General features: G+C 44.5%; 1 protein-coding gene across 1 annotated transcript in view; it reads right to left on the bottom strand.

Moving 5' to 3' along the window:
* Window positions 1-10,405, bottom strand: part of fto (FTO alpha-ketoglutarate dependent dioxygenase) — a 120,053-nt gene that overhangs the window by 53,681 nt on the left and 55,967 nt on the right. The window lies entirely within an intron of this gene.

The raw sequence follows: 10,405 nt of genomic DNA, 5'->3' as shown, positions 1-10,405 counted from the left end.
TGTGCCTTCAAAGAGCTGATTTTTCACTTCGTCTACAACCAACTTAACACAGTAACTATCTAGAGTGAACACAGTCTTTGCATGTGCAATAAAACCTGAAAAGTGTAAGTGATGTTTCAGCAAGTGATATATATGCTGTAAAGCAAGGAAGCAATTATGTGCGAGTGGACAAGACAGTGCAACCTATAGGGAAAATATGTCGGAGCTGATTACATCCAATTTGTCACCGGTGTGATTTACTGCAAGGAAATACTAGAAAATGGCTGTCTAGGATCTCGGTTGGGAAATACATGACAGCGTATGACATGCCAGGCCACATCACATAAATCTGACAATGACCTTACATACCTTGCATAACCCAACTTCTTCACTAACAGATACAGTATCGGATATACCTCTCACCTTGATTGCACACGCCAGCGCAATGTGCACCTGGCCTAGTCACACCTGCTGTATAGCGCAAGGCAATCACATGAATCAGTCAAGGCAGTTACAGACAGACTAGTTTCCACAGAACAGCAGGTATGTCAGAATTCTTACTCAACACACCAGGTGTGTGTGTGTGTGTGTGTGAGGTGTACGTGGGGAGATGCACAGAATGCGTGCAGGTGGGCCTCCCAATGCAGTTTATGGCCTCCTGGCTTAGCTCTGACCTCTGTGAAGAGGATTCACAGCTCCAGCCCACCAGCTGGAGAAGTGATGACCTGAGAACTGAACCAACCAAGAGACTCGTCCTCCTGTCCTTGTCTCCTTCCTGCCTGCCTGCTGCAGTTTGTTCTGAGTGGGAGACATGCAGAGCTGGGTGCACCTGCCTAAAGATATCAAGCTGGATAAATCCCTGTCCTCCTTCAAATCACTTCTTTGAACTCAGTAGTTTAGACATGATTCAACTGCTTGATTTTCATTAACACAGGAACAGACTTTTTTAAAGTAGTTTTCCTTTTTTGTCCACCTAGCTCTGTAAACTTAATTTATTATTGGATAATAATGTATACAGTTTTGTGTATATATTTAGTTATTCATTTATATGAGTGTACTGTAAGTACAGCATTGAAATACTAGAAAAGGGGCGTACAATTGATTAATTATGCATAGATATAATTAAATATTGGGTGTTGAGATATATTCATTATAAATGACTGGAGTTGTGTTGATGAGTTATTGTTGGAACACTGAGTGTATACATCCCCCTTTTGACAATCAGCTGATTGAGGCAGTAAATGTACCAGCTGGTATATAAGAGCTCTGAGCTGTCATGAAGCGTCTGTTATTTGGTTTGTAGCCACATGTTTTTTTGAACCCTGGGTTATTTTAAATTAAAGTTGTTTCTTATGTCTTATATTTTTCTATTTTAATATCAACTCTTCTGTACATCATCTGGTAAGATTTGTCTAATTTGTTTGTGGAAAAGAAGAATGAAAACTGAATGAGAAGGGAAAATACAATATGATACAAATTAAGGAACTCGGTGGACTCTGAGGGATGTTTGTGTGTGTCGAACCAGGCGCATTCCAAAGAACAAAAATAGAGCAAATATGTATATTGATCATTGCCAGTTTAATTGTTTTCCACTCAATTAGTTGAGTGGATGAACTCACATCTGTACTTTTTTTTTACCGCATTTTTCATGACTTTGAAAAAGAAAAAGCTTTAGATTTGAAGACTGAATTTAAGTTTACTTGATGAACCATTTTTGCACTTTATAACTACATGAACATATTGGAACAACATTGTCCGATAGACTGGCTCAATCAGACGGAGAAAAGCTGTCCCATCTGTGCCAGAGGTTACCATACATGTCAAACCTAAAGCAAGCTAACTCGAGCCTCTGTAGCAACATCCGGTGCAGCCTGCTGTAAAATAAATGACGTTGTTAGCTGCAGTCTCGCAGGTGAAATGTGCTGCTGCTACAATTATTCTAATGCCAGCATGCCAGAATGCCATTGCTACCAAATGCTGCTGTCAACCCAGGGGTTTAATTAGTTTGGCACGTGTGCCACTTATAATCACCTGCCATTACCAGTTCTGGCTGCATCTGCTTACACGTCTGTCAGTGGCGGGCAGGCTGTGTATGTGTGTATACTGTAGGTAGGTGGGTGTGTCGGACGGTGGGTTGGTGGGTGTATATTTTGGCAACAGAACATAGCCCTCAACCAACCTGAAATCTAGACACAAAGGGTTCATTGGCACGAGTTCTCTCTGCAATCACACACTGTATATTTATATATAAAGATATATACACATATGGAGGGAGAGAGAAATCCGGCCAAAACAGGTGTCTCTTAGTAAATGTATACTAAACAGTTATAGTCAAAGTAGCTGTCAGGTACATCCAGGACAATTGTATTATTGGTACAGACTTGTCAGCTGTCCGTCTGTACAGATGCGTTGTGAAAACATCGGGGAGCAGGGCTTCATAGTGTCAAACTGCATTGTGAATAGAGCTACACCTCAGGCTGAATACATCACATTGTGATTTCATGAGAGCTGGCAGAGGAGGAAGAAGAAGAAAAAAACTTAAGGGCGGCTGGTGAATCTCAGCCCAAAACAGGAGAAATGGAATTTAAAAGTGAATCGTTCACTCCCCCTGGCGTAGCAGTGGCTACCTCTAGGGCTGGGGGAGGAGGAGGAGGAGGAGGAACAGGAGGAGAAGAGGAGCCCCCCCTGGCTCTCACAGTCATGTGACCGCTGAGCTCAATATCTAAAGGATGGACCTCAGGCTGTGTATTTAGCTATTGGGTCATGAGCTTGCGTGCGTGTGTACAGGTGGCTCCATACGTTTGTGTGTGCAGCAGAACACATACATGTCTTCCCACTGACAAAACAGCAACTCAGCTCTCCTGATTCACCTATGTCTGATGCAGCACAATAGCTTTAAATATCTCTATTCTTTCCAGAAAGTTCCCATTTAGCACTAAACCATGGCTTCAATATTGTGCCGCCTCAAAAACATCTGTCGGGGACTTGTGTGGCTACACTAATTACAAATATCTGCAGTAATCCGGCGCCGATAAGAGAGTCATTACTCCACCAGACATTTATCACTATGGGATTGATGACCCATTTCAGAGGCAGCCTTTGTACGGGGAAGTGAAATCGCTGATATCCCTTTTATCCAACATCGCTGCTGAAACCATCCATTTGTCAGGAGGCAAGCTAGTTAGAATTGTAATTAACAGCTATGGACTTTGCCCCTAATAGAATTTTTGCAGGAAACTGCAGATTGACATAGGAGGAGGCAAGGGGGGAGTTTTACTGTGTTTTCCTTTTCTTACTAATTGCCACTTGGAGTGGCTGTCTGTCGAGAAGAGCTGCCACAGCAGCAATCCAGTTTTTCCAAAAGCAGAATTTCTGTACATTTGTAAATATGTAGGCATAATCATTTAGAGATGTGCACTCACAGGCACATTGTTTCCATGCAATAATCTGTCACAAACACAAATGCATATTCATAGGTCAAACATAAAATATGCACTTCCTTGCTTGAATACATCAGTTATAGGCCTCCTCTGACTCTTTTTCATACTCAAACACTTTTACACACCCACCCACCCACACAGACACGCACAGAGTGGAGGAGCAGATGATCACAGTAGGTAGGGACTAAAGGTCTGGCCACCTGCCGGCCACGTCCCATCTCTGTGGCGGTAATGAACAGAGACAGCTTGGGGACCGCCCTGTGAGCTTGTCCCCCCCTCCCAGTCTCCCTGCTTCGGGGCAGAGCTGGGGGCCCTGAGGTGACAGGGACGCCAGAGATGTTCCACACACTGACAGGCAGGTCTTACCTGGCCAACCCGCTGTACACATTGGCCCGACGACACACACACACACACACACAGACGGACACACATACACAAATACACAGAGACACAGGAAGATACACAAAGATGTGCATGCGTGAGTGCTGTATATACGTGCGCACTGTTACTGTTCACATGAGTTCACGTACATACCCATATGCATTAAACCAGAGCACAAACGCACACACACAGGCGCACACACGCTGACCCGGTGTAATTTCTCCAGCACACGGCTGGTGACAGGAGCAGCTGCGGCCGCTACGGCAGACAGATGAAATTTTCATAACTATCTCCTCCAACTTCCATCCTCACCTTCAGGATAATTTATGACCTGCCTGCCAGCCTTGAAGAGACAATATGCTTGCTATGAAATGAAGTGTTCCAGCGGCGTAGGTTATAATTAACAGAGGAGGGGAGAAAGATGTGTGTATATCAGGTGGGAGGGGTGAAGATGGGGGGCAGCCCAGGAGGGGTGGTTGTGGTAGATGGGGTGGAGAAAATAGAGAGGGAATGAACATGTGGTGTGCATATCTAATGTGTGTGTGTGTGTGTGTGTGTGTGTGTGTGTGTGTGTGTGTGTGTGTGTGTGTGTGTGTGTGTGTGTGTGTGTGTGTGTGTGTGTGTACATCACATACTGGACAATACCGCAGTTATGTCTGTGATATCTATATACTTAACAGCAAAAACACCCCCGAACCACAGGAAGTGCCTCAAATCAAAACACTGTGAACATCCGATATGCAGTTTGTATGTTTACTGTGGTCAAAGTTCTATTCATGCTATTTAGCTCACTTACCACACAAACATTTTTTCACATATTCAATATTTCAGTATTACGATCCTAAACTGGTTTCAATTTGATGTTTTAAGGCAAATTGCCATCCGACCAATAACAAACAGGATTGAGATGAGATAAGCTGTAATGACAGTGTATTTTGAGAGCACACCCTCCAACAACCCATAATGCCATGTTCTTGTCATTTGTTTCTCATGCCTGCCACACATCCTCACCCAATCATGCTCTATCAGCTCTCTGGGATAATGGCTTTGACCAGAAAGAATGTCCTGGTTTTCCTGACTACCAGTAAAACAGGCCCCAACCCATTCCCTTCTCCCCCTCTCCTCACCACATTGTCTTTCCCAAACACAAATCTTGTTTCCATATTAAAAAAAAAAAGGCAGCGTTTAACGGGTAACTGTATCTGCAACAAGTGTGTTTAAATGTCTGCGGGACTTTTAATGACATTTTTAACTCTCTCCTTCTCCCTTTCTGTACCACACTGCATTGCCAAGCTCTAGCCGTGAAATGGATAATTATGAAATGACTGTTTCCATTAAAAATTGTACGCAATTTAACTCAGTTGTGACTCAGTCAAGGAGAAGCGGGGAAAACCGAACAAAGAGAGTGAGAGAGTGACACGGATTCCTGAAAGTTGCAAGTCTTCCATCCACTCGCCTAACCACAGAACGAGAGAAAGCATGTAGCTTAACGGCTAATTACTGACTTGCTTGAGAAGCAGGCAAGATAGAGGTAAGTGCATATTTACACGGCTTGAACTTGTTTGTACAGTAAGTGGAAAGTAAAGGAGTAGCATCATCAGTCATCTTGTTCAAAGCGCATTCCTGCAAGAATAAGACGCTCTCTGATGTACTTTCCAGCCTGGGAGCTAACTAGGATGGGAGGACAATTGCTACGGCAACAGCAGCTGTGAGGTTCTGCTGAGGTCAGGACATGTCATGCATAACTGACTGATTGCTAAACAGGGGCGGCTGCATGAGAGAAGAATTCATAATTTACAATCAAGCACACACAAGCACACACCTCACAAACATGCGGGCCACAGTTGATTTCGCTGCACGCATGTAACCCGTCACAGGGACCACACAGACATGTTTTAGATAAAGACGACAGAATCTTAGGCTAACCACTGCGCTTGCGTTAATTACAGGCCGGGCCGGTGATGAAAGAGACAGATGATATGTCCTTATTTGTTTTCTCCTGCAGTGCCCTAAACCGAGTAAACACAGGGATGCAGATGACAGCAGACGAAGATGGCACACACAGAGAGACACACAAACAACAAAGATATAGAACATGGTTGTGGGATGAGAGTTCCACCCACCACACACAGGTGTTTGCCCACCAGTGCGGCGAAAAAAACAGAGAAACAAGGGCACAGTCAGCTAAACCTTTGGCTGGCGACTCGTGCCGAGGAAAACAGACTGAGCTAGCCCTGTCTGTTCCTCTTGCAAAACAGGACCACTGTTGTGGGGGGTGATGTAGAGGCAAATGTGGGGCTGCAGTCTGGAAGATCTGATTAACCTGTCACCTCGGGTTGCAACTTACATCGCACAGGCCTGGTTGACAACATGCCCGGACCAACCTGCTGCCAACCAGAACACTGGTTTATGATGCCAACCCAAACGCCACCCCTACCCTTGCTAATTAAACCTTATTAACAGCTTGATACAACCTTCTCTTAACTCTACCCCACCATCGCTGCTTCCCGATCTCTTACACGTGATAGCCAGTCAGATTCCAGACAGTGAAGGAAAGTCAAAGAATGACACGTTGCTTCCATTTTAAAATTTCAGAAACCCCTCTCAATCATTTGTGCAATTAAAGCTGGACAGATGACAGCTTTGCTAGAGGTCTATGGGACCCTGTGCTCAGCAACCCCTTGAGAGTATAAAATGAGTGAGTTGTCTGTGGCATGATAGCAATCCCTGCAGTGTAGCCCCTCCATTTTTAAGGCTTAAGGAGGTCATTGGCCACATTAGACAAGGATGTGGTCTGTCCATCTTTATTGTGGACACGACACTGACAATCTTTCCAACTCCCATCTGGGACAGGGGACCTCCATTGTCTCCGAAGTCCTTGCTCCGCCCCTGTTCAGGAATGGGGGCGGGGTCTGTCAAGGATAACACAAAAGAAATGTCACCACTTCTGGAATGAAGTGCCAGCCTACGAAGGTCTCTCTCTTCCTTTTTCTGTGTCTCTATGCATCTCCACAGGGGTGCAACTGGTAGCTGACAACACTAGTGGGGTCATCCTCGACCGGGCACAGCTTCAACTTCGGCTCTCTGGCCCCTGCTGGCCCCCGGTGACCCTTAGTTTTGATGACAGACTGGGCCTTTTGTGTAGCAGCGCCCTGTCCAGGTGAGGACAAGAGAGAATGACAATGGCAGGAAACATAAAGCCGATGGAGACTGGGAGACGGCCCTACGGGTCATGGGTCAAGCTGGACAGCTGAGTGATGAGTGCAGCTGTGAACACGTGGACCTCCTTCTCTGTCCTTTAGCCATGTCAGCTGATGTTGCCTTTGTCTCTGGATAAAGACCTCACTAACTCTCAACAAGTTAGAGAGAAGTAATAAACACAGGCAAACAGATGTACTACGCCACAGAGTGCACAGCTATTACGGTGACACCCTAACTCGTACAGTTTGGTTCAACTGCATGCAAGCTATTCAACTGTAATTAATTTAAAAATTGGAATGGCTGCCGTTTTTAGGTGAATTTAGGCGATTAGCTTTTTAATATTTATGTAACATTTTTTATCATTTCTTAAAAATAACACAACAAAAACAAATGTCTATATGCTCTCTCATGGATATATACATTTAGCTATGGTAAACACTTGCATTAGTACTCATAATATACCTTACAAGTTGTCATCCTTGAAAGAAGAAAGAGAAAAAAGCTGTTTTATAAGTCAAGATTAATTGTGCAGTCCAATATCATGTACAATGTCTCAATTAATATGATTGCATATGATGTATTATCAGCCTTGTTATGTATTACCCAGGCCTATTAAACAATGGACATTTAAGAGCCTCCGAACTACAGCAATGTCTTGATTCACACATCCTGAGTTGTCCCACTGTTTTCCGATGCCAAAGGTCATTTGCTGCCTACTCTCCTACCGGCCCACACTGAGAGATGGGAGGATAGGGTTTGCCAAGTCAGGCACAAACCCTACTTGGATCATAAACACTCCCGTCTGTCTCCGCTCCTCTTTTCTCCGGCACGGAGGTGAGTTGGGTTTGCACTCTGTTAATCTTTCACTACGGGCCTGCTCGCTTTTACACTGGCCCGCTGGAGAACAGAAGAGGGGAATGAAAGAGGGCTAGTAAAGGACGAGAGTGGATAAAAGAGCAGGAAGAAAAAGCCATAGAGAGGGCCAGATGGGCACCTTCACAGTCCATTTATCAAACCCAATGTGGCCCTCCCCTCCCCTCCCCGCTGCTCTCATGTCCTAAACCCCCATGTAATTCTGTAATGATTTTCATTATCATATAATGACCTTACAAAGCCTACAGCAGTTTGCATGGTCAGTACAAAACTCGCAGCTGTTCCCTTCAGTGTTTGCTCGCCGGGTGTGACAAAGCTTTTTTTGTTTTGTTTTTCTGTTGGTCAGAGAAGTGACCTCTAGGCTCTGGAAGGTCAGCACCAGGTCAGAGATAGCCTTACTATAAAGCATACAGTCAAGATAGCATCACACCAAGTAACTACTGTAAGCACCATAAGTTAAAATATAGCACTTTTCAGAATGAAACTATGGAAGATTGTTGGATTTTTTGTGTATGTGCTTCCAGTGTTTGTCAAGCAGTGAGTGCTTATTTACCTGTATTTGCACAGATGTGAAACAAGATCTATGCATTTTCAAAACATAATAATTCCAGTACGTAGTGTTTTGAATCTCTATTGTTCTGGTGCCACTGGGATATGCCATTTCCAATCCTAATAGGCCTGCTCCCAGGAGATTGCGCCTTGCTCTTCAGTCTGTACTTCCTGTGTGGCATACTCAACTGCTCTGCTACGGTACAGTCACCCACCCACATAATAATCCATCTATTTCCAGGGTACTCACGGGGCATTTACCGAAGGGACACGGAGGGCAGCATCTATCAAAGAATTCACCATGTGCATCAGGAAACCCAGTTACCAGAAAAGCTCATAAGAATAAAAAAGATCTCATAACTTTGTTGGCTCAGAGTGAATGAATGGACTGCTTCTGCAAGCAGGGTGAGCCGAGGCATCACTCACTCTGAGTGCCTATAAGTCACTTGTGAAGAACCACTGGTCACCGGGTCCAATTTCTCTTTCTTTCCTTCTTGCTAGTACTAAAAATGCCCCAGAGGCAGAAAATGGCAGCTAGCAGGTCCACGTTTCAGTGCACAGAGCGCTGCTTTAACTGGTGTTTAAGAAACAAAAGTCAGCGAGAAACTTAATCAATCAGTGCTGGTTGTTTATGTTTATGTGCCTCTAGCAAGAGTCATCAATCATGCTTTTTTTTCCATCCTTATGTGCTGAATGGAAACCATGGAAACAAAAGGCAGTATTATGATAAAAGCCTGCCTGTTGCATATTGTGTGGAAACCTAATTAGGATGCCCGATATAAAAAAAGAAGCAAAATGAATCAGCAAATTAATTTCAAACGTCCTATTTTGGTGAGTGCTTTTATGAAAATAAATGAGGGTTTGGATACATCTGACTGAAGTGAACACAATCTGCTTTCTATGTGACTTTACCTCTCCAGAATGAATAAAAAATACTAATCTTTTCTTCCCACACAAAGAACTCATGAGCTGCGAAGCTCTAATCAGAACCAGCACGTCTCACTTAACATTGCACCTAGCCATGTGTTTAGTTTTGTGTAAATGCTATCTGTTGACAGCCACTTGACAGGATGACCCCCTGGCTTTTTTGTAAGTGGGGGCGATGGGGGGGTTAGGGACAGGCATTTAATGTGTGTAAAGGGGAGAAGAGATATCAGGAGCAGCTGGAGTTCAAACATATTGTGTGGGACGTTTGCCCTCCTCCAAAACTAATCTAATCAGTCTTTCACTGCTGATAGAGTAAACGTCTGTCTGCCCCACTGACAAGGACTGAGCATTTCCTGTCCTGGTCTGTGATACTGCTTGTCAGGATCTTAGGGTGGGCTGAGCTACATATAGGGAGAGACATGGTGAAAAGGTGGTAACATTGCATTGTGTGTGGTGGGCGAATCGGGATGGTTTGGGGGGGGACAGTGCTGATGTTAGCCTGGCGGTGGGTGTGGCAAGATGGTTTCTAGCTTTCAGCACCTGCAGCTGGAATGTACTATCAGAGCAGGCCCTACATCAGAGTTGTGAGGCGGTGGGCGTTGACGCAGCAAAGCAAAGGTGTGTGGAAACAGCTTGTTTACAAGGCTCATCTGGATGGGGCATAGCTAAGGGTCAACTAGAGGGGACAACTCAAAACAGAGGGGCGCCATGGAAAGATGAGGGCCACAACACTGCAGGAAGTTAACATACATCTTTCAAAAGGAAAGATGTTGCTTTGAGGAATTTCTAGTCTGTGGATTCTGCCCCTGGCACTTTTGCTCTCTTTAGTCTCTGGATCATGTCTGCTCCAAAATGTGTGTGTGTATTGTGTGTGCATGTGTGCATGTGTGTGTGTGTGACACTGAGGTCAAATCTGTTGATAGAGACAATAAGCAGGGAAACATATGTGACCGTAGATCTAGTTTATACATGCCAGTGTTTGTGTGTGTCCTTGCTAGTGTTGAGGGGGAGAGTGACTGAGAGAAGGAGCAGCTAAAATAACACAGAATTGTGTG

The sequence above is a fragment of the Scomber scombrus genome, chromosome 1, assembly GCF_963691925.1.
Source record: "Scomber scombrus chromosome 1, fScoSco1.1, whole genome shotgun sequence".
In the NCBI taxonomy this organism is placed as follows: domain Eukaryota; kingdom Metazoa; phylum Chordata; class Actinopteri; order Scombriformes; family Scombridae; genus Scomber; species Scomber scombrus.
This window is presented reverse-complemented; position numbering and strand designations above follow the sequence as displayed.